General features: G+C 45.9%; 1 protein-coding gene across 46 annotated transcripts in view; it reads left to right on the top strand.

Moving 5' to 3' along the window:
* Positions 1-20,608, top strand: part of LOC141575936 (uncharacterized) — a 145,458-nt gene that overhangs the window by 80,289 nt on the left and 44,561 nt on the right. For 37 of the 46 annotated variants that reach the window (XR_012504047.1, XR_012504048.1, XM_074357716.1 and 34 more), the window contains 3 exons: positions 2,803-3,711; positions 7,794-8,367; positions 9,750-9,917. The gene's annotated coding sequence lies outside the window, so the exon portion shown is untranslated. The other 9 variants (XM_074357699.1, XM_074357698.1, XM_074357697.1 and 6 more) reach the window with 5 other exon arrangements.

Here is a 20,608-nt window from a genome sequence, read left to right as displayed (position 1 = left end):
GAAGGGTGGGTGAACTTTTTAGCTGAGGACAGACAGTCTTGTTCAGTTTGCTTTTAATTGCAGGCTCAATGAGCTGTCACTGGAGGGAATAGAACTTACGGAGGATGGACTTAGCTCAGGCGTCTTTAGAATGGACAAGTGAACCTGGAGAAAGACAGTCAAATCTGTGCAGACATTAAAGTTCACTTGAACATGCTCCATCACTGAGTCAAAGATAGGACAAATATGCAGCACTTCTTAAGGACAGAGGAGTGGTTTCTAAGGTTCTCCAAGAATGAATCCCAGGGAAACGGGATGGACAGTTGTCAAACTGTGACTTTGCTCTTTGGACGGTGTACCCACCAAGGGTATTGGACTTTTATAGGTTTCCATTTCTCTTTAATACACGTCAGGTGATTAGGACGTGGGCACAAGTATTTGACACCTTGTCGAGACGACTTTGGTTACCTGCCTAGAAGCAAGGGCACTGCTATGGCTGCGTCATACATCTTGAAGCCCATCCCGTTCCCCGGCTCAGTGATCACGGCAGAGTGGTCCCTTGTTGACCTGTCCGTCTCGTCTGTGACATCATAACCCATGAAAAGACCGGAGCGTATTAACGTGGTTTTCTTAAAGTCAAAGGAACAGATCAAATACGGATTCAGATTTGTTCTTTCCTACTTCAGTAGTGCCATGGAGAAGGCAGTTTGGGCAGCTTTTTGTAGGGCCCTGGAGGCTTTCACTCTCAGCCTCTGGGCACCTTTATTGAAAACACTTCATAGCTGTCTGGAGTGCTGTAAAACCACTCCGCCTGTTTTGCCCTGAAGATGTGTTCAGTTTATAACTCATCTCTACTCCTTGGAAAACAAATCAATAAAAACTCAGTTGGTTTCCCACCAGCCATGGGCAGGGGTGGGGGTTACATTGTTATTATTTCATAAAATAAAAATAACAATAATAATAATAGTAGTAATAATAATAATAAATAATAATAATAAAAGAAGTCTTAAAACAGCACTGGGCACATTGGAGAGTCAATAAATTCTTCCTGGCTTAAGTCAAAAGTGATGACTCAGTGATTCCATGGCTGCTGTGTTTGCTGAGCTAATTACTCCTTTGCTCCATTACACATTTTTTTTTAACTGAAAAAGAAATACATGCAAATGGTTAAAAAAAATTCAAACAGAGCACAAAACTACACAAGTGAAAGAAGTTTACACTCATCCTCTGTTCTTCCAGCCCTCCCTGGAGATGCCACTGTTTACTATCCTTTGGATGATTTTCCAGATATGGTATGCACATTCCCAATTATGTATGTAAATTCCTTTAAAGTTTTAGTTATTTTTAACTTAAAGGGATTTAAATCCTCAAGTGGCTTCTGCCCGGGTAATAGAACACAACATATCTGACTGCATATTAGATCTTTTCATTTGACTTTAACCCTATGCTCTGTCTCCTAGGCTTCATGTTGCTTGTAAAACAATGTTGCTTAGAGCCTGAAATATGCAGGAGAGCCTATTCTGAAGGCTCTGACTTTTAAGGATATTTAACACTTTTTCATTCATAAAAAGATAACAAATTACAGAATAGAAAATAACGTTTGTTTTGTTGGAGGTTTACCGAGATTTGACCCAGGCATATAGCTGCAAAAACAAAGGATTCTAACAACAAAGAATTCCTACACCAAGAAGATTGCAACAACCAAGCACGTAGGAATGGAGCCTGAATTCTGACTTGGGGAGATGGTTTTCCAGGACATTAGTTTGCCATCTAGGTCTACAGAGACTTGCTATTCCTTGCCCCAACACCTGGTCTCCCAACTTATTGGCCTGTCCTTCATTGAGGAGAATGAATTTGGACTCGGTAGCACTCCTATCTCCCTAGCAAGCAGGGCACTGGAACTGAGTGTTATGGAAACAACAGGCCAGCCAAGAAACAAGCACCACTGGGAGGGTTGGAGTACTCAGATTTATTATGCCAGCGGGCTCAGAGGGGATTCTGCTCCGAAGTTCTGAGCAACTCCAAGACATGCACATGAGGTTTTAAAGGGTTAATTACAAGTAAGTGGTATTAGCCAATAAGGCTCAAACAATAAAAAGCAAGGAATCAGTACACTGGAGCTTATCAACTTGTAATAGATCACGTTACTGACACCTGTTGAGGTTGGATTTACGAGTTAGCTTGTTAGCCCAGTAAACTGACACTAAACTTCAGATTTACGAGTTAGCCCAGCAGAATTTAGATCAGTAAACCGACACTTATCACACTTAGATTTGTGACTTAGCTTGTTAGCCCAGCTGGGCTTTTCCTTTACATGAGGATAGCTCTCCCACACCCAGGGAACTACTGTGAACCCTTGGTGGTTCCACTAGGGTGGGGTGTGGTTTACCCAGGAGGGATGGGGACTGTGCACCAACACTCAGGCAGTCTGCTCTGTCTGGGGCTCTGATCTTGTACCACCCCGCTCCCTGCCAGCCCAACACCTGGGAGAGTGGAACTAAGGCAGAGATCATGCCTGCCTGTTTCCCAGCGTGTAAAAGGGGAATAGGTACTCTTCCCAAGGTAGTTCTGAGCGACAACACCTGCGGGTGCTTGGTTCCCAGAGCAACAGAAAACCCAGCTCCGCGTGGGGGCAACGGGTGTGATACCCATAGGGGTTCTGCTGAAGCATCGGATGGAGGGCTGGATCAGAGAGGTAAAACATGAGCTGCGGGCCTTGAAGGGTAACAGAATGGTACAGAGGCAGGACTGCCGCCTCCTTCGGGGTGCCCCCAGAGGTAAAGCATTTTCTCTCCATCTCCGCTATGACCCTCCCCTCTCCAGATCCATCCCTTTTCTCTGCTCTTCCGGTCCATCTGTCTCCCTCCACTTTTCCCCTCCTCTCCTCCCCCTCCCATCTTCTTCCTCCCTCGCTGCCCCACCTTCTCTCGCAGAACCCAGAGTGGATCGCTGGCCCTCCTGCGCATGGGCAGTCGGTGCCAGCTGGACCGCGGGTTGGAAGCTCCAGCTCCGAGCCGGGGATCGGCCCCAAAGGCTTCTCAGCTCTGTCGACCGGTAGGCCTTTAGCTCCTGCCCGGGGCCGGGGCCTCTGGCTGTGGAATTGCAAGGTGCGGGGATCCCGGGGAAGGGGTCAGGCGGCTGCGGGAGGGCGGTCGGCATGTCACAGCCCCCCAGGGCGCCAGTCAGCCTGTGTTCAGCTGAATTGCTCTGGCCAGACCCCTCTGCCCGCGCCACCAACCCCGGCGCCCCGGCCACACCTGTCCATGGCCAGGTGGGCACCTGCAGCCTCTCACCCAGCCGGGCCCCCCTAAGTCCGTTGCTGGCATCCCCTTCCCCTCTCCTGCCCGCGAGTCCTCTCCCGCCCGCGAGTCCTCTCCTCCCGGGCTGCCTCTCCTCGGCCGCCGGCCCGTCCTCGCCCCTGGGCGAGCTGTGTCCTGGGCGGGCGGTGTCTGCGGACCCGAACGGGGGCAGGCGGCTGGGGCTGGGGCTGGCCTCCGAGCGGGGCTGCAACCCGCGTTTCCACCAACCCCCCCCCCCCGCTTTCCCTGCCCCGCTACCCCGGGGCTGCCCTGCTCTTCCTTTCCTGCTCCCTGAGGACAAGCTCTGCGGCATGGGCGCTGCTCCCTGGGCTGAGAGCCTCCGGCTGTAAAGCCCAGCTTCTGGTGGAGTCGGGAAAGTGGATCCTCAGTGCTGAGCGAGCTTCGGTCTCCTCCCTCAGTGTTTCTGCCCCAGGTAAGTACCTTGAACACTTTCAGGAGTTATGATGGCGGTGCTTGTTGATGTCACGTGTTTTTATAGTGCCAGGGATTACAGTGTTGAAATCAGGGCTTGGTTCAGTTAAAAATGAGCTGAAGTCATGAGGCTGTGACATGCTCCTTCCTTCCCACTCCCAGTGTGAAACGTGTAACCGTCGATTTTAAAAAGATAGTTACAGTCCCTAACTAGCCCAGCCCATCTAGGGTGCGTTAACAGGAACAGCACCACCAGAGGCGTTGGAGACCCAGGGACATTGCAGTCCTAAAGAGCTCCTGGCACAGTTTGGTTTGTTTTGGTTTTTTGTTTTTCTTAAATCGTGGGGCAGACTAGTAGTATAGAGGGAAAAATAATTGTCAAGAAATATTTTTTCATATAACAGCTTTATTGTGATATTGTTCACACACCATGAAGTCCATCCATTTAAATGGTACAATTCAGCAACTTTTAGCATATTCACAGTGGTTCAACAATTATTATTCCAGAACGTTTTCATCACATCAGAAAGACCAGTGAAAATGAGTGACATACCCACCCTTCCTCAGTGGTGTTTCTAAAGAAGTCTCATGCCTATTACTGACCATAAAATAACTTGTTACATTCCATGAAATATCTGGTAGGAATTCTAATCAGAATTGCAATGAATCTGTGTATCAAAACAGGAAGAATTAATGTCTTTATGGCATAAATTTCTTCTACCCATGAATATATCTGGGACTGTATCTTTTCATCTCTCCAGAGCCTGGCCCATGGGAAGTCCTCACTAATTGTTGGGCTTGTGAATGATGAGATTCTATACATTGTTAGTTGCTACTGTAGTCTCACAGAAGAGAAAAGTAACCTCCGTGAAGCCAAGTGACTCTCTAATGGTCAGAAAGAGTGACAGCCAGTGCTGGAGTGATCCAGTGGACTTGGTGCTTGCAACCAGGATTCTCCAGCACCTACAGCTAAGGGGATTACAGTATTCTTTTTTTTTCTTAATGGCGTTGCTTTTAGTTTTAATAATTTTTTTAATTTATTTATTATTTAAGTGTAGTCAATTTACAATGTTAGGTTCAGATGTACAGCAGAGATTCAGTTATAAACATATGCATATGTATATACATATGTATTATATTGTTTTTAGTAGAACTCATTACAAGAAATTGAATATAGTTCCCTGTGCTATATAGTAGGCCCTTGTCATTTATTTTATATTTATTAACGTGTATTTGTTAATCTCCCCTTTCCTGCCTGCTAAGCACAGTTTGCTTTCTATGTCCATGAGTCCATTTGTAGCAGTACCATTTTTCCTTGTAATATATGCTCTTTGGCTGTTTTCAGTTTCAGTAATTCCATGTTATCTTTGAGCGCTTTTCTTCTGGTGGCCTTTATGTGGTTTGCACACGTGGTAATAGAGATCTGTGTTTGGGAGAACTCCAGGCCTCGTGTAGTCCCTGGTACAGAGTGCCCACTGAGTTGATGCTTGAACTGGGAAAAAAAACATAGTAAATGTTGGAATTTCCACTATGGTTGAGACTTCCAGGTTTCTGTAACCTGTTTACCCCACCTTATTATTGGCTGCCCCCATACTGGGTAATTTGGTGGAATTTCATGTTATGGTGGTGTAGAGACAGGGCCTTGTATGCTTCTTCTCTTTCCGTTTTCTAACACTCATTCTTCTGGGCCTCCCAGATCCTCCCCCAGTAGTGCCCAGGGCTGGCTTGGTGCTGTGATGAGGCAATATTTTTTAATAAGGCCCTTTCCTCATCTCTTCTGACCCTCCGTTTCTTTATCTGCACAATGAGGTCTTAGACTAGATAAATGCTTTTCAGTTTCTTTTAAAGCCATGTTTCCTTTGAGAAACAGAAAATGCAAATCTCTCCTCCCATCCCAACACTTTAGATTTTGTTACTTCCTGCAAGGAGTCACATAGCTCTTTGTGGAAAATTGATGTGATTGTGATTCCAGGTGGCACAGAAAATACTCTTCAGAGATTTATTACAAGGAGAGGGCAGAAAAGGGGCAGTATGTCACACTTTCTACTGTGAGCACTGGAGCAGGGGCTTGGATTTAAATATGGTGTCTGTCGTGGCCTCTCTTTAATGTTGCACAATGTGACAAACCTCTCTACCTCAGTTTCTTGATGTGTCAAGTTGGGGTGATAATATTTTAAGGCTTTTGTGAAACAATATACACATAATCTCTTTGTGTCTCAGTAGAAACAAGACCTGCAAGGGATTCAGGGATTTAAAAAAAAAAAAATCTTGCCCATAGCACTATGTCGCTGTGTATTTTAAATTTCCTGGAGGGTGATGGTTGAGTCTAAAGTCCATCGTGGGACAGGTGGCCCATAGTTCTCTATGCCCCAGATTGCCCCCTCCTCCCCAGTCCTCTTCCTCAGTCCAGGATGAAGTTCCCTATTAGATTTACACAGAGGTCTTGTGGAAATGGCTTTTCATTTTATTGTTTCACCAAGAAGGGCTGCCATCATGGTCTCTGTGGTCAGGTTTTGAAGGGCTGCCATCTTGATGTCTAGTCAGTTGAAGGCTATGCAATTGGGAGTTTCTACGTAATAAAAAGGAAAAAAATTACAAATAGAAAATTAGAACAAGGGTGGTGACAGGGACTCTTGGAAGTGAGCACCATTAGCTTTGTTAGCTTCAGGTGCAGTGGCCTCTTGCCATGAGGACCCATCCTCTTGCTCTGAATTTGGAGGGACCTGTGGGTTCAGTGGGAATGTTAACTGAGTGTATCTCATGTGCTGGGCATTGTCCTATTTTTTCTGTGTGTTCTTTTTTTGAGACAGTGAGCAAATTTAACCTCAATAGCTTCTTTAAAAAAGTAGAAATTTTATTTTGAGATATAATGTAGAGTCCCATGTAGTTGTAAGAGATAATATGGAGAGGGCCTATGGACCCTTTTCCCAGTTTTCCTTAATGGTTCCATCTTGCAAAGTTGGGGTACGATTCATTACTGATTCACTAACAATTTGAGGTTTGTGTTATTGCCATCATTTCTATTCACGATTAAACTGGGGCTTAGAGAAGCACACACGCCTGCCCTGGTCACCCACATGGTTAGTGTAGAGACGGGTGGAACGTGGGCTTGGGATTTCCAAGCAGTACCATTATGATGGTCTGTGGCAGGGAGCAGCATTCATTTTGCTTGTTTATTCATTCATTCAACAAACATTTATTGAGTAAAATCTGTGGGTCAGATGCTTTCATAGGGTTATCTGATTCTTCAGCAGTACTGAGAATCAGGTATTATTTACTTTTTTTTAAATCTGAGAAAATTAGCTCTGAGAGGTTATTACCACCCCGAAGGAAATATAGCTCATAAAGGAGGGATAGTAAATTTGTAGTCACTCCTTTTTATGCAGGTGGTACCCTAGGCATTTTACATTTGCAAACTTCCGTAATCCAGATATATTCTTGTAAGGCAAGGATTTTATTTTTTTAATTGAAATATAGTCAACTTTACAATGTTGTGTCAATTGCAAGGTGTTTTTTGAATTTTGAATTAAAAAGTATTTTTTGAGGAGGGTAATTAGGTTTATTTATTTGTTTCATTTATTAAAATGTGGTACTGGGACCTCGTACATGATAAGCATGTGCTCTACCACTGAAATGTACCCTCCTCGCCAAGGCAAGTTTTCTTATCCATTATTCTGCAGCTTAGGGGTTCAATTAAATTGGAATTGAAATCCAGATCTTTTGCTCCTACTGTTGTCCTTTTCTTTATATTCTGCTGAAGGGGGTTGCGGAAAGCAGTTCCTTTTTTCATTTCTTTATTCCGCATTTTTGAGCAGTGACTTTGCATCAGGGCCTTGCTAGGTGCTTTGAAACAGAAAACAAGAAATGACCCTTCTCTGCAGGGGCAGGAAGCCTAGACCAAAACCTGGGTAAAGTGATCCGAGCTAAGGTAGCCATGTGCAGGCTCTGAAGGACAAACTGTACCACTGGATTTGCTTGGGCTTCCCCTGCCTTCTGGCTGGTACACACCAGGTCACCGCAACCCAGAGGCGCCCACAGCACACAGCACAATATTTACCTCGATCTCCTCTCCCCTCTCGGCAGGGCCTGCAACATGAGAATCCCTGACTACATGCAGTGTGCTGAGGACTATGAGACTCTTCCCGTGGTGGTCAAACAAGTGGGGATCATCTCAGAGGAGAATTTCTTTTGCATCTATAAGCGAATCTCCTTGGTGAGCTAGATCAGCCCGTGCAGCTCCCAGGGCACACTCTTTACGCAGTACAGGCACCACTATGCGCCCAAGAATGGATGGGGCGTCTTCCAGACCCATCGCATGGTTGTGGGCCTTGTCACCATTACCGACTTCCTCTCGGCCAAGGCCTTCGAGAAGCTCCACGTGCAGAGGAGCTGTATGGCATCACGCTTAATGACTCTCAGCTCTTTGTCTTTGTGCTGCATGGGGTGGTAAGCCAAGCAGCCGCGCACCGACGTGGCCTTCAATCTACGAGGACTGCAGGGTGGTGGAGAAGAGGATCGAGGACTTCACTGAGTCACTCTTCATCTTGCTCAAGTCCAAGTGGCTGGATGGTGCCCCTGACAAGTCTGGGGACAAGATCCCACTCCTCTGCATGCCGTTTGAGAAGGAGGACTTCATGGGACTGGACACAGACAGCAGGTAAGTTTACCTGGAGGCCAGTCCACCCTGGCTGTGTGCCGGGTTTCTTCTCTCCATCCAGAAAGGTATCAGCACGGAATAGGACTCTTGTATCCAAGGGGGGAAGGAGGTGCAGCCCGCCGGTTTACAGACATATAAAAGTGAATCCGCCTTTGTTTCAGAGAGATCCTTTTAGTGATAGTGTTAGAGCACTTACTCCTGCTTTTCAGCCAGGACCCTGGTGGGACCCCTGGAGTTGCTGTTCAATAGAGTAGCCACAGCCACTGATGCTAGGAGCACTGGGGAGGAGGCTGGTCTGAGCTGAGATGTGCTGTAGTTCAAATGCACATGAGACGCTGAGGCTTGTCTACTAAAAGCATATAAACTATCTTGTTACTTCCTCTATGGATTACATGTCAAAATGATAGTATTTTACATACAGTAGATTATGTAAGATATGTTCTTAAAATTAGTTTCTAGTACTTGTTTTTTGTTTGTTGGTTTGTTTCTTTGTTTACATTTTTAAATGTGGCAACTGGGAAACTTTCTTTACATGGCTCTCATTTCATTTCTGTTGGGCAGCCTTTCCTGGGACAGTCTCATCCCTTTGCTTATAGATGAGATGCTGAATCCCGAGAGGCAGAAAGAGGCACTGGTTGAGCTGCCTTGGAGCCAGAGTCTCCTGCCTCCCAGGCTCAGCACCTGTTCGGCTCAGGCCCTCTCTTCCTGCCCGACAGGCAGCATGTCATGTTAGGACATCAGAAACACCGCCAGGGACCTCCGAATGAACTCCTTATGCAGGGAAAGGCGTATCACGGAGTATGGGAAAGAGCAGAGAAATGTTCATCCTCACTTTGTCCCTGTGATTAAGTCAACGGCCCCACTTTGCCTCGGAATTACAGACGAGCTCTTCTGGGCTGCCTAACCCCCCAACTTCTGCTCCGTTTCCCCGTGTATCTATTGTGCTGTCCCTCGGGCAGAAGAGGGTGAGATGCCTTTGCCGGGAGGTGGTCCCCCTTTGCTGGGGAGAGTGAGGGAATCTGTGTACCCCCGGCCTAAGGCCTCGGTCCTTTTGTCTGGAGAGGGCTCATGGCGGTCCCACAGGTGATGGTCGGACGACCTGGCACGTGCTGCCGGGCCCGCTGTGGAGGCGGTGCTCTGTGATTCTTGACCTTAACTAAGATCAGATTCTACTTTCTGGTTGTTGGTAAGTTGGAGGAGAAGATGCCAGAGAATTGATAAAAAGAATATCCAGATCAGCCCTGTGAGTGATAGGCAAGAGGACCCGAGTCCCACCTGCGTGAGGTGCCTACCGGGCTCTGGATGTATTTCCTGTTCCTCCCGGACATGCTTAAGTAAGGGGCAAGGCATGTCGTGGCCATGATCTGTTCTTGTCCTCACAGGGCCCTGTGATCTACATGCCCGCGCTCCTCATCTGCTCCTTGGAGATGAGGTGTCAGGTTTAGGAGCCTGGGGACTGCTGAGGGCACAGCTACCCACCGTGCTACACCGAGGCTGGCTCCGTTCACCTCACATGTCACCACCTGCTGATCCCCCAGGCATCAGTCAAGGTAGGTGCATCGGTGCAACGTAAGCAGGGACCACCTTCTCCCCCTGGACAGACTGGTGGGTGAGCAGTGGAAGCCTGGAGCCCTGCCCCAGCCCCCAGGCCAGTGCCTCCTCTTTTGTCACAGGAGGCACTGGTGACATTTTTGCTCAGCAACTGCTTGGCTCTGGGTCTGCGGACCCACCAGAGAATTCCTGCTTGTTTTTGCCTTTTGAAGTCTGCCCGTGGGATTTGGAGGAGTAGCTGGATATGTGCTTAGCCCATAGTGGTTGACACTGTCACCATTGTTTACCCAGAACCTCGTGTACCAGGCATGGCTCCCGGCATCAAAATATAGCAGCGCATTAAACCTCCCTCCTGGTGCGTCTGTCTGTTTTGGTACCGTAAGGTCTCAGCCAGCATCTTAACGTCAGTGAGATAAAGCGGCCAGTGAGCTAGGATCAAGCACGTTCTCCTCCAGTCACTTTTACTCCAATGTTGCTTTTACTATTCCGCAGACATTAATTTTTTAAACAATGCTTTGGTGCAAGAACAGAGCCTAATTCTCTCCTGCTACTCTTGGTGGAAGTGCGTAAAACTGTCCAGCCTGAAATGTGACCACAATTTGTAGCTTAAGACCTGCCTAGACCAATGTATGTGGAGTTTTGGTTAGGGGCGCTGACCACGTTGGGGTCCCCCGGCAGCGCCGCCCCCTCAGGCCCCTGCTCTCCCTGGAGCAGGAGGTGAGGGTGGGTCTCACCATCCCCACGTCCCTGGCCTCACACACTCACGTAAATTCTTGTACGTGCTGTCAAAATCATTTTTGTTCTTGTGTGTTTCTAATTTTCTCTTGTTTCTCTTTTCATTTTTCTTTATTCCTTTTTCTCTTGTACTGCCCTGTGAGCATGTTGTTGCGTCTGAAAATGTGGCTGTGCACACCCTGCATTGGAAATAGCTAGATCGCCCTCCGTGCTGTCTCCATCGCTTTAAAAACCAAAAACTTAACAGCTGCCTTAATCCATGTATTATCCTTGTCATCTTTTTATTTTCTAATTTTTTTTAGCACATCACCCACTGGTGTTTGATACCTCTTAAAATCCTTGCTTTAAGGAACCAGTTTGGTCCTCCTTATATTTGGTGACAAATGCGCCCTTATTAAATTTGTTTGATTGTTTTGAAGAAGTGAGATGCGAATTCATTTAGGCGGCTGCTGAGGGATGTTTTTCATGGAGTATTTAAACTTGTAAAGTCATATTCTGCAGCATCTTGCTACATTACTTCTTTTACACAAACGTGCTTGGCACTCGGTTACTGGCTGTCGCTGTGTGACGCGCGTGACAGCGCTGCCTGGCCGGCGGTCACTGGTGAGGGAGTGGCAGGCTCGGGGGTGAGCAGCTGTTGGAGGAAGCAGTCACCGTTTTGTTATTTAATTTTTTTTTTTTTTTTTGCATTTTACTTCCCGTGCCATTTACTTTACTTTGCCTTCACAAAGAGGCAGAAGTTGGTCTAAAATCCATGCCACTCTTTTGTTCCCTTTACGAGGCTGGTTTATCTGAGTATCAGGACAACATGTCCTTCTCCTAAGTAGCTGGCTCACCTGGATCTGGTGGACATAGGGACTGCTATAGGGGACCGTAGCTTCCACCCTGCTCCAGCCAGTGGGCATTCAGAGCCGGGTCTGTGGTTTGCCTCAGCAGCCGTGCAGGCCTCCCTGCACCGGCCTTTACTTTTAACCCATGTTGGCAGTAAATAGCTGACTCCGTGTCTGTTGCAGCTGACGTCCACCACTGTCGGCCTTGTCGTTAGTTTGCGGTAGTGAGTCTCCAACACCCCAGTCAACTGTGAAGGAACATGCTTTGGCCGACGTAAGACCTTGGATTCTCACCACCACTATGGTTCATCTCACCTGGTGAAAGTGTTTGGCCACTACCATCATGCTGACCATGAGGCCTTGTTTCTCCTTTCATGATCTGGTCCAAATGTGGACACTTCAGTTTTCACTGAATTTGTCTCGCTTCAGACAGGAGAGAATATCTGAAGGAGTCCATCTCATTGTGGGTGGGGAACAGATCAGAAGTAAATGTCGCAAGTACAAGGAGTCTAGTCTGTCCAGGTTGGCAAATGCAGGGTGGGATCTGTGATGGCCGGGCTATGCACTGTACACAGGCCTTTCCCGTGGCTCCCGAGAACCCAGGGGTCGGAGTGAGAGCAGCGTGGCCTGGGTTCCTCCATCCTCGTCTGCTTACTGACAACTGTGTCTGCTAATTAGGAGCTCCCCCACACCTCGGGCCCTTCAAATCTCAGACCACGGGAGAAAATTGAGTCCCTTCTCCTGAGCCTCCTTTGTGAGAATGCAGTGCCTTCTGAGGTGACCAGTGGCAGGAGATGCCTCCCCCTCCAGGGAGCACCCTTTGGAGGACTGTGACTCAGTGCACCATGCTGTGAGCTTGTGGGGTTCCGGCCGTGGTCCCTGCAGAACCAGACTTGAGATGGGCTTAGTGACGGATATAACAGGACTGATTCCAGGGCAGGGCTTGGGGGAGGGAACAGTGGAAATTGAATGTGACCTCAAACACATAGGTGGGTGCTGGGGCTGTTACTAAAATGGGGTGTCTGGGAGGTACCTGCCAGGAAACGAATTCCAGAGTAAATGGCGGACATGAGACATTTTTAAGATGCCATTTGTCATCCAAGTTAGGACTTCAAAGAGGCACTCAGGTCTATGGCCCTGGGGCTCATGTGAAGGAGCCAGACTAGAGATACACGTTGGGAGTCGTCATTCTTAACTGGTGTTCACAGACGCGCATGTGAATTAGATCATCTTGAGAGTTGCAGACTGAGGATGAGGGGGGGCAGGGCTGTGCCTGGTTTGGAGGAAAGCCCAGACCATGTAGCTTTCGTGTGTCAGACTGCGGCGTTTGCGATTTTCAGACTAATGCCGTTTATCCTTAAGGGGCCGGGGGTTGGGCAGGGCCAGACTGGAAGAAATCTGAAAGGAGGGTCGTGGCCACGTGTGTGTCTTGTGAAGATGCAGATTCTGCAGCGTCCGGGAGTGTAGACTTCTAAGAAGCTGGAGTTGGAGTGGGGAGAAAGTAGTCACACTCACCTGTGAGGGAGGGAGGGCGTCCTTGGGAGTCGCCACCCTACTGGACTCGCTTTCCAATGAACAGAATGCAATCAGACTGGATCTGAGGTGAAAAAAGATGGGCACTGGGAGGGGATCCAACCTGGAGAATGGTGCATGCAAAGTTCTGGAATAGTCTCCCTGAAAATTTGAGTTAAAAATACCCAGACTCTTAAGAACATTGATAGTGACTGGGGAGGAGGCAGTTGTTTTTCTGGCCTCCTAAGGGTAATTCATGTATTCAGGGATACACAGAAGATTCGGGCAGTCTTTTCCAGGGGTTTGATCCTTACCAGGGGGAACAGTGCAAGTTTAAAGGGGGCGAAGGGCAGCAGAGGGAAGCTAGTCAGTCCCCGTGTCAAGTACCAGTCGGCAGCCCTACATGAGTGTTGCATTCTCATCCATGCCTCCCAGGTGGGCGATGGCAGCTCCCTTTTGCGGATTGGGAAGCCTTCTCAGAGGGGTTAAGGAATTGGTCCGTTTAGCGGCTATTAAATGCTGTAGCAGGATTCAAGCAGGGCCTTGTCAGACTTCAAGGGCATGTTCTATCTACTAATTCCGGTACCTCTCTTTTGTTCCTGGATTGGTGAATTGGGTCAGTTTTGGAGCCTTTCACAAAAAATACGATTTAAGTGTCTCAGGACAGTTTCACAAAGCTCAGTGTTCTTTGATGGTTCAGAAGCACCGCAGTGCTTTTCGCCCCACAGAGGTAAGGTCTTACTCCTTGCCGATGACGTGGTTGCAAATGACGTACAGGTGCAAAACCAGACTTAGGAACTTCTGAAGGGAAACTCTCCAGTTCTCCCTTGATCGGCTTTCTTCCACGGGATGTAACTGCTGCAGCCTAGGCCTGAGCTTTCCATATGGAGTGAGGTTTTGATAACCAAAGTTAGCATAAAACGGTCAGATGAAGAAAATCGACGTTGACAATTTATTTTTGGGTTACATTAGTGAAGATATTCTATCAGTTAATGACCCATATATCGAATGAAATTGAGTACAGAACATTGCAATTCTTACTTTCTATTTAGAGTTCTCTTACAGAGTAAGGTTGCCTGCTTTGGAACATCAGCTCCACCACCACGGCACCTATCAGTGTGTTGGTGTGATTGCATTTACGCAGTGAATGTAATCTGGGCTTCCTCAGCCCCAAACACTCCAGTGCAGAATCACGGGCTATAGCCATCTCTTAGTCATGCAAATACTTCTAAAATTATATGATGCCTGAAAAGAAAGAAGAGGGAGAGAGAGATTGCCTTTATCAAAGTTCCTTTCTATTCTAACTGCAAACTGTTGTTGAACAGCTCTGGTTTCCTTTGGATATGAATATATACATTTCTTTGCATGTAATCTGGGTTTTGGACTAGAACACCAAGCTCTTGCTGTCCACAAGCCACAAAATTATTAGCCAAATTGCACAGGTGTGAAATAGTTTATACTTTTTTCTGAGAAAGAATCCTTGAATTTGGGACTTGGGCTGTGATTTTTGCTTTTTGCTTCCCCCAACCCTCTTGTAATCTCTCACTCCTTCTCAAGTGGCCCCCAAGAGTTCGTGGATTCAAAGGTGTGGGCAAACACCCAGTTGGTCACCATGTACTGTTGCTATAGATGGAGCCCTGCCAAGACCTAAAGGACATTATCAGAGAGGACTTCCTGGAAGAAATGGGCTCTACATTCAATCGTGAGGACAGAGTAAGTGTCAGCCAGGAGAAGGAGTCAAGAGTGTGGCTCAGGTAGCAGGTGCAGCCCGGGCAGAGGCCTGGAGGCTTGTGGGGTGGGGACATGGGGAGAGTGTCCTGTGTGGTCCAGGGTGGAGTGTTCCCCTGCTTGGGAGGACCCTGGAGAGAGCCTGGGGTGAAGGGCTTTGGAAGACGTTGGGTTTTATTTGAACAGACACTGGAGGCAGTGAAGGGTGTCAGCAGGAAGTGACCCTCAGGAAAGTTACTTCTGCTTTTGCTTCTGATATTCTACAGACAGAAGTGTCGGGACTGGCGAGAGCAGGTCTGTCTGTCCCTTTGAGACCCACCCCGTCATTCATTTATTCATAACACGTGCACTTCTTTGTGTCTAGGGGAGAGTGGGTGGACCCACATTATTAAGCAAAACGTATTTGCTTCTTGTGAGCTTAGCAGTGTCAGAAGTTGACTTAGCCTAGAATGTTCTAGGAATAGAGGAACAAGTTGCGGAGGTTGGAGGGAGGGAAGTCTTCCTTGGGAAACAATCAAAATGAGCCTGGAGGCAAGTGGGAAGTAGGAGCAGGACAGGGGGTCCCTGAGGTCACTGGGGACCTGGGAACTGGGGTGAGGCTGTGTGAGCAGTGTCGGGGGCGGGGCTAGAATTCCACCAGGGAGCCTCTGAAGGGTTTGAAGTGGGGTGATGTAATCAACTTTGTGATTTGGGAAGGCTGCCATTGCTCTGTGTGTGTGTGTGTGTTTGTGTGTAGCGGGGAAGTGGGGCAGGGTGCCACCAACTGGGGGGGGCCACTAGAAGACCATTCACAGGCTGGGAGAGGGGCGTCAGGGCTGCTTGGGGACGGCAGGGGCAGTGTGGATGCCGGATTTCCTTATGGGGAGGGCTTGTTATCGGGGTCGCCCGAGAGGCGACTTTTGGCTGGAAGAAAAGAAATGGAGGCTGCCAGGTGAACTTTCCTCTTCTCTCCTTCCCTGCCTTGTGTGATGATCTTAGCTCAGCCAACTTTTGGAAAAGAAGAGCTAAGTTCCAGGGTAGCCCAGGACTTTGTTGAGCTGGTTCGAGTGAGATCTGATAGGATTTAGATTTCTGTTCAGATCTGCATGTTCACTTAGCTAGAAACCTCCCGTCATTTCGATTTCCATGGGGTATTTATTCTTGATAAAGATTGCTTTCTTGGTGAGAGGAAATTTAATACAGCTGTTGTCTTTCTCAAAAAAAATCATATCTTTAAAGAAATTTAATATTCCAAAGAATAGCAAAATTTAAAAATGATAAAGTAAGGCTTTGGTGTAGTTTCTTTGGTTTCTGAGCTAATGTGGAGTTAGAGCCTTTGCATTACTTTATAGCACATCCTTAGTGAGCTGTTAGTGAGCACCCCAGGCCCCACCTCTCAAAACACCATTAAAGTTTGCTCTGAAATAGTGAGGTCATAAAGGTCTTGTTTGCAGAATTCAAACAGTTTGTTTATATTATGCAACATAGTCCCATTTATAAAATAATAATAGGTTCAAAATTAATTAAGTGGAATATAATTGATTTTTTTAAAACTGAAACATAAACTTTCTTGTGCTAATGTTGCAACTGGAAATTTTGAAAAGAAAAATCCTACTGTAATATCATCTAAGTGGAATACATATATGACTTCCACATTTGAAAAGTAACGGCGCAGTGGTTTTAGAATTCACGAGCATTCCAACTCAGATACTGGCATTGATGGTTGCTGGTTTTCAATTGAACAGCCTAAATTTGCCTTCTTAGGATTTTTTTTTTTCTTTGCAGTGAGAGGGCTGAGTAGTGCTTTGCCAGCATGAGTTTGGGGGAATTTGAGGGCAGATGTCGTGTAGCAGCAGTGAGATATTTCCATGTGTTTAATTTTCCGGACATCACCAGGGCACATGTGGGGTTTGTGCATGCAGGCTGGGATGCTGCAGGACTCCCTAATCCATCACCGTTATGTCTTGGAGCTGCTCCGGTTAGTGAATAATTTTCTGTGACTTGGAGGTAAAGTGGTCTGATGCAGATGATCAGATATGTACTTAAAGTGCTATTACTTGAAATAAGAGAAACCTAGAAACATGGCTCTAACAATACAGGATGAGGGAGGAGAATAGGCTGAGCTGCGTGCAGTGGGGAGTCTTCTCAGGTGACTCCCACGCCGTGATTCCTGCCAATATCCGCCCCAGCACTGCACGGTTGTCCTGCCGAAGCATGCATGCACTTTGCTCAGAAACGCACTGAATTTCCTTGCGACTCTGTATGTTGGCTTTTTTTTTTGAAAGCACATCTTGCCCTTTGCTTAAATGCCATCACTGCAAGTCGCCTCTTACTCTCATCCTTCTGGACCTCGTCCATACATAGATGCTGAATGGATGAACAGAATGTAGAATCTCAATTTAGTGAAACATTATTCAGACGTAAGAGTGAATAAAAAAGAAAAAGAGGAAAATGAAAAAGGCCACCTCTTCTGGGAAGTCCACTCTGAATGCTCAACCCACACTTTTCCCTTTGAAACACAATCACTTATGCTCCACTCTACTCTTTTTGATAGTAATTACAACCCTCTAATAAAATTTAATGTTTTCAAAAAAAAAAGAGATGCTGATACCAGTTCAACAGGGACGAGCCTTGACAACAGCATGTTAAGTGAAAGGAAGCAGACACACACGGCCACATATTGTTGACTTCAGTGATCTGAAATGCCCAGAATAGGCACATGCAGAGGCGGAGAGCAGGTGATGTTTGCAAAGGGCTAGGTGGAGGGGGTTAGGGAGTGACTGCTAGTGACAGGGGGATTCTTTTGGGGTGATGAAGTGTTCTGGAAATAGATGGTGATGAGGGCTGCACAACCGTGAGTGTGCAGAAGACTGCTGAGCTCTGTCTCTGGGAGTGCCTGTGGTTGGGGGCGGCTTTATTTTCTTCTCACCCTGCACTCTGAAGAGACATCTTGTGCAGTGGCCTTTCTACTAGTGTGAGTGGTGAGAATCAGAGACTTTGCAGAGTCTTGTTTCTTTTCCCCCTCCTGCTGAGTGTAGGCAAAATAAGTTTAAGCCTGAGAAAGTGCTCCATCTGCAGAAATGTATTTCAGTTTTGCATGGTGTAAAAATCTTGAGAGCTTTTTAATTGTTGAGGACAGTCTGTGGGGGGAAATAGCCCGTGAAGCCTTGGGGAGACCTGGAAAAGCCGCGCTTCCCTCCCTGATACAGGTGGAGTATTCACCACAGTTCAGGCAGTGAAGGGCCCAGACCCGTGAGCGGAGTTGACAATCGTGAATATTTACGTGTATCCGCTGCTTCATCTTGGATATTAATTTCAAGCTGAGTCAGTTTGTGGCGGCAGCCTCATCCTACATCAGGAATTTATAGTATCTGCTCTTTGAGGTGAAGACCTGACAGAGTTTATTATTTAACAGTCTCCCTTGAATTGATATCTCAGATTCCTTTTTCAAAAGCAAAACAGCAGAAATACAGACGTCCTTTAATGCCAATATGACCTGGAAAGGGTTTAGTCTCTGTGCCTCAGTGGCCTTATCTGCGGTTGGGGATGATGATAACAGTGTTTCCCTCAGAGGGGCTGGTGAGGGGAGAGTGAGGAGCACAAAGGGAGGACTTACAGGAGATGCTCATGAATGACTGAATTTAGTGCTCTCAGCCTGGTGAGGCCTCAGGGGCAGAGATGTCAGAACAGAGCTTTCCTAGCCAGAGCTAGATCCGTGTTGGCAGCTGTTGTGATAAGTATCACAACTGTGGGTTATCAGGTAGTTTTAAGACTTGGTAATATGAATTCATGAATAATGTTAGAAGACTAGACATCTCAGATACAGTTTACATAGTTCTCAAGATTTCCTCTGAGAAATGGATGGATTTTTCCCCATCTTAAATCTGAGATGAGTCTCTAAAAAATTTCTGTATTCCTCCATTTTTTGCTTTAATTCTCCATTTTTTAAAAAAACTTTTTAAATTGAGTTAGTGGGGACTGAACTGAGGGCCTCATGCATGCTAAGCACATACTCTCCCAAAAGAGGTATAATCTCCCCCCTGATTTTTTTTAAAATTTACTATCTTAGTATTCAGAGGTTAGAGGCCTCTAATTCTTTTTCTGGAGACTTGTCCATGAACCTGTAAATCTATTATTAATGGACAAAACATGGTTTATTAAATAAAATGAATAGAATATTCTGCAATCCATCCAAAAGGAAATGTTCATTGGCTTAAAATGTTTCTCCTTTAATGTGATATCTCCTTTTTGGTCTAGCTCAATTTATTATCAGACATCCTCATCATCATAATGACCAAACTCGCTCTGAGTTTACACCTACCTAAGGCTAAAATACTTTCCTCATGTTTTACTTCATAGCAGGTGTTTGACGGTAGGTATCAGTGTCTCCTTTTTGCAGCTGAGGGATTGAGAGATGGAGCAGCTTGTCCCAAATCACACGCAGCTGGCGGTGGCTAGCTCGGTGCTGGAATCCAGGCTGCACAGGATGCATTCTTAATTGCTCCTCTAATCAGCCTCCCGTTGAGTGGTTACCCGAACTCCTGTGACCCCATAAATGGTCGATTTTAGTGATCTCAGCCTGATGAGGCCTTCAAAGGGGAGACACCAGTGAGAATATGAGACAGAGTGGCATAAATTAAAATTGTACATTTTCACAGTTGTTTAATTCTCAGGTAGTGGCATAAAAAGTTAATTTTTATGTATTTTAGTGCTCTGTAAGCACTAAAAACAAAACATTAAAAATAATTATAGTGCAAATGAGAAGGGGGCTTTGAAAGTCCAACCCCTGCTGATGATGTTACTTGTTTTTCTCTAGTGGCCCTTATTGACAGAAAAACTTACAAAGACTGAATTGGTTTTATGTAGTCTTAATATGGAAGAAAAGATTGTAAGTGAATATTTTAAGAAAATCTTTATTCTTTACTTTCCTGATAATGTATATATAAGTTGTTTTCATGGCTTAAGTACATTTCCTCATTTGTGAAATTTGAGTAATATCGTTTAACTTGTCTGACTGTGAGAGTTAGTAGCCTTGTATACAAAGAACCCAAGAGGTGCTTAGTAAAAATGTGCTGTCACAATGGCAGATATTTTAGAAGGATCAACTCTGAATACTAAAGAGGGTGGCTTATTACTGATGCATATTTAATATGTATATATATGATATATATGAATATGGCTTAAAGTAACAAGGATTCATTTATTTTTTAGTGCACTATGAAGTTTTAATGAAATCTGTATCATTCTAGTGAGACAGGGACTAGTTAAATTGCCTTAAGCAGACGACCTTGAAGATTATTTACACAGAATGTGTATTGTTAGAACTCAGATGTCATGTTGCCGTGTAACCATCCACTCAGACATTTAAATTCGTTGGATTCTGACATCCACATTGATCATTTTCAGGGAATAAGTTTCTCTCTTTTGTGATTAAAGAAAATTTTGATCTTTTTTCCTGCACTCTTAACAGGTTTAAAAGATCAAAACACTGATTTGACATGTAACTTTTTTAATAGAGACAATAAAGCTCATGCTGTTTTATTATGTAAATAAATGTTTTTGTATTTCAACAAACGTTTGATTTCCTGGATTTTGAGAAGTATGTTGCAAGATACTTAGATAACCTACTTTCGGAAAAATACAGGCGCGACTTTTATGAATATAGGCCTACTACAGATCTGTTCGTTTTTGCTACAGTGCAAGACATGAGGCCTAGGAGAGATTTGCTGCCGATTGCAAGGAGGACAGATCCCATGTCTCAGTCTCCCCTCCTGTAAAATGAAGTGGCTGGACTGGATTCTTTCCTCTTCTAAGATGAGTTTCCATGAGCCTGTGTCTTTTGTTTATATTCAGGAGTATTAGCAATATCAGATTAAATACTGAGTTACCCTCGCTTCCCCCGAAGC

Source organism: Camelus bactrianus, chromosome 34 (assembly GCF_048773025.1).
Source record: "Camelus bactrianus isolate YW-2024 breed Bactrian camel chromosome 34, ASM4877302v1, whole genome shotgun sequence".
Taxonomy (NCBI): domain Eukaryota; kingdom Metazoa; phylum Chordata; class Mammalia; order Artiodactyla; family Camelidae; genus Camelus; species Camelus bactrianus.
This window is presented reverse-complemented; position numbering and strand designations above follow the sequence as displayed.